This window comes from Plectropomus leopardus, chromosome 6 (genome assembly GCF_026936395.1).
Source record: "Plectropomus leopardus strain MGB_pleo_1.0 chromosome 6, ASM2693639v1, whole genome shotgun sequence".
In the NCBI taxonomy this organism is placed as follows: Eukaryota; Metazoa; Chordata; class Actinopteri; order Perciformes; family Serranidae; genus Plectropomus; species Plectropomus leopardus.
The window spans coordinates 8,488,494-8,492,504 of NC_142181.1; the positions used below are offsets into that span (position 1 = coordinate 8,488,494).

The 4,011-nt window shown below is 42.3% G+C and overlaps 1 pseudogene; it reads left to right on the forward strand.

The window, feature by feature from the left end:
- The first annotated feature begins 489 nt into the window (after positions 1 to 489).
- Positions 490 to 2,369, forward strand: LOC121942932 (cytosolic non-specific dipeptidase pseudogene; annotated as a pseudogene).
- The last annotated feature ends 1,642 nt before the right edge of the window (positions 2,370 to 4,011 follow it).

A 4,011-nucleotide genomic window follows, 5' to 3' on the forward strand; every position in this document is an offset into this window, starting at 1 on the left:
TTTAACACTGGGTTTCTGCAACATTACCCATCCCTAGCTGGGTCAGAGGGAGGTTGCCTCTGGGCCGGATGTAGCCTGTGGTTCACCAGTTGAATAGGCCTGGATTACATATTTTTAGAAAACCTGTCATAGTGTATTAATCTATTGTAGCTGCATGTCAACTAGGAATGCTTTTAAGTAGCTCAACATTAAGTGCAGCACAGTGGGACGCCTGCCTAATACGGAACAACTAAAGCTGCTTTTGTGTAACATGGGTTTGTGTCAAGATTCCAAAACACAATCAACAGGAATTTGTTCATTTCCCCATGCTGCTTTTGTTCCTGCTGAACCCCAGTGTGCATTCTTGGAGCAAGATCAATAGATTGAGTGTAATGAATGTGCCTGTCAGCAAAACATGTCAGCTGTCTTGGCACTGTGTCAGGAAGTATTTGACTGTGTGACCCTGAGGCCCAGCAGGAGTGTCATGAGGGGAGGGCAATATAAATGTTGAGGCAACAACACAGGGCCACAGTGTGCCTGGTCTAGGAGACTGCTACACACCTCCGAGCAGAAACAAGATGACTCTTCCAATCCTGCCTTTCATTCTGCTGGTCTTTTCTACTGTCCATGCCTTCCAGTATTCAGAGCTTGCACAGTACATCGACATGCATCAAGAAGAATATGTGGAGGCTCTCCGGGACTGGGTGGCAATCGAAAGTGACTCCAGCAACGTCTTGAAGAGACCAGACCTACATCGCATGATGGAGATGGTGGCTCAGAAGCTGAGGCTGATGGGAGGGACTGTCGAGCTGGTGGACATCGGAGAACAAGAACTTCCTGATGGGCAGACGTTAGCGTTGCCTAAAGTGGTGACAGCTCAGTTTGGAGATGACACAAACAAACACACAGTGTGCGTCTACGGTCATGTGGATGTCCAGCCAGCAAAGCTAGAAGACGGTTGGGCAACAGATCCCTACAACCTAACTGACATCAATGGTAACCTGTATGGAAGAGGAGCATCAGACAACAAGGCTCCAGTTTTAGCCTGGATCCATGCTGTGGGGGCTTACCAGGCCCTCAATATGGAGCTGCCTGTCAATGTGAAGTTTCTCATTGAGGGTATGGAGGAGACAGGCTCTAATGGCCTGGACGCTATGATTGTGGCCCAGAGAGACACCTTCTTCTCTGATGTAGATTACATCATTATCTCAGACTGCGGCTGGCTCAGCAGAAGGCCTGCCCTCACCTACGGCACCAGAGGAAACTGCTACTTCTTTGCTGAGGTTGAAGGTCCCAAACAGGACTTACATTCTGGTGTTTATGGAGGAACTGTGATTGAACCAATGACTGACCTCATTGGTATTCTTGACACACTTATCAGCCCCAGCGGTAAGATCCTGATTCCTGGGATCAGGGAGGCTGTGGCTCCCCTCTCTGATGAAGAATGGAAAACATATCAGGACATCCAATTTGACATTGACAACTACAAGAACAAGACCGGTATCGACCAGCTCATGTACAACAATAAGGTGGACTTGTTGGCCCACATGTGGCGCTACCCCACTGTCTCCATCCATGGCATTGAGGGGGCCTTCTCTGACCCTGGCACAAAGACTGTCATCCCTGCTAAGGTTATTGCTAAGTTCTCTATCAGACAAGTTCCTAACATGGACCCTGCTATGGTCAAGAAACAGGTAACAGACTACCTTCACTCAGTGTTTGCCAAGCGGAAGAGTCCCAATAAGCTGAAAGTCACCATGGTGATCGGGGCCAAGCCTTGGCTGGCTGACACTCGGCATCCTCTCTATGAGGCTGGAAAGGCTGCTGTTAAGAGAGTTTTTGACATGCATCCTGATCTGATCCGCGAGGGCGGGACCATCCCTATCGCCCGAACCTTCCAGGATGTGACGGGGAAAAGCATCATCATGATGCCCATCGGAGGCTTTGATGACGGGCTGCACTCCCAAAATGAAAAAATCAGCCGGTATAACTATTTAGAGGGAACCAAGTTATTTGTGTCCTACCTGCATGAAGTATCTCAGATTAAGACCAGTGTGTGATGATTCATTGCATCATTAAATCACCTCTGAAACCAGTCCAGCTACAGTGAGCTCTCACTGACACTATTTTTTTTATTTTTTTTTTTTTTTATTTTTTATTTTACATTGTGAGTGAATGTTATGCCATGTGCTACTACTTCTGATTGGTAGAAATGTCTGAAATCATCCCATGTCCCATGTTTTCTCATTACTTACTTTGCACATGGCATATATGTATCTTCATATAATGTCAGAATGTCAGACAGCACTGTAAGTGCGTATGGTTTTGTCATGTAGTGAATGCTGAACAATAAAAAAAAGGAATAAAAAAAATATGACTACTTTGAATAATGTTTATAAAACAACTGCAGTGATTTGAACTCAGGCTGGTAGTTCATTCATCGCAGACAACATTTCAGCTCAGTGCACAGAGAAAATGACAGACACTGAATTCATTTCACAGTTCAGACTCCAAATGTCCTTCTCCTCTTTGAGGCAAAGGACACAGCCAGACACACAGGGACGTCAGAGGCAGACAGAACCATTAGACTAAAAGAGACATTATCATCAAAATGTATTGAAGCCATACATAAACTTTCTCTACAGTGTATGCAGGTTATCACGGCTGAAGGCAGACCGGAAATAGACTGAAGCACTTTTAAACTGAATGAAAAAATAAAATAAAAAAGGAAGGGATTGGCTGCAATCATACAATACATATATATTTTGAAATAATAGCTTACTCGTTAAATTTCCATACTCTTTGTATCCTGACCTCAAGTATGGAAAAGGAGAATAGCACAGATCCTGATGCAATACACAGTAACAGCTGATACCACAAGTTAGAAAATAGGCATCGAGGGAATTTATATTGAAGAACATCTCACTAAAAAAGCCGGCAGTTTCCCAAGGTGAAAGCAAAATGGAAGATAGCAATATAAAAAAAAGGGGTGTTGGTAACAAGGTTTTTAATGCGGCCTGAGTGAAGAGTCTCCTCCCCAAATCAAAATATGTCAGTAAAAATGGAGAGAAAGGATACTATGTCCATTTTTTTGGGTCTTTTTAACAGCTTCTGAAGAAGCAATAAGTTCTATCTTTAGGAATAAGTGGTTCACAGAAACTCTTTCCATCATCTTATTTACATTTTTATTTTCTCAGAGTTCTCAGTGTGTAAAAGTGTATCTAATCTCAGTTGAATACAGCTGCCAGTGAGTGGAGAAGCTTGATGTGGTTTTAGGTAGAAAACTCTTTAAATAAATAAATACATAAATAAATAAATAAATGAACCTTAAAGCTAGCTCCTTAATGACCATTTTGTTTGAAACTGTGTCATCTTAACAAAACAACCATCCTTCAGTTTCTGAGGGAAAAATTCAAGACAGAGTCATGATGACATCAAGGTGAGCAAAGCCTCCTGAACTCATGTTCCCACAGCAGTTTTACAGAGAATCTCAAATTACACTCAGGGGAGCTGGGAGGATGAAACCTCTGCAGGATGTCCTTTATCTATTTGGAAACCTTCATAAAGAACTGTTGTTAAGGTGTCTGATTGTTGCATCTTGGCTGTGTCTTACTTCAATATAAAGCCTGACACCCAACTCTGAAACGCAATTCACTACAGCATTTTTTCTAAAAGACATTTAAGTCAACTTGGTGACAAATGTAGTAAATTATTATCTAATCGTACAGTTGCTTGATGTTTCTAGTCTCAATCAGGGAAAAAAAAGGATAATAAAAGTCCTTAATTTACCGATGACAAAAGAGCTTCTTCGCCCAGCTCAAGAAACACAAAGTGTCCGTTGTAGGCTATTCATAGGTCACACATACATGGCTAAAGTAACACTAGGGCTGCACCTAATGATTCTTTTTTTTTACTGATTAATCTATTGATCTATTGATATTGAGTGCTGTATTGTCATATTTATAAGCACATATTCTACTAATTTATGAAGTTATACAAGCTCCTGCACAGCTGACAACCCCATCCTATAAA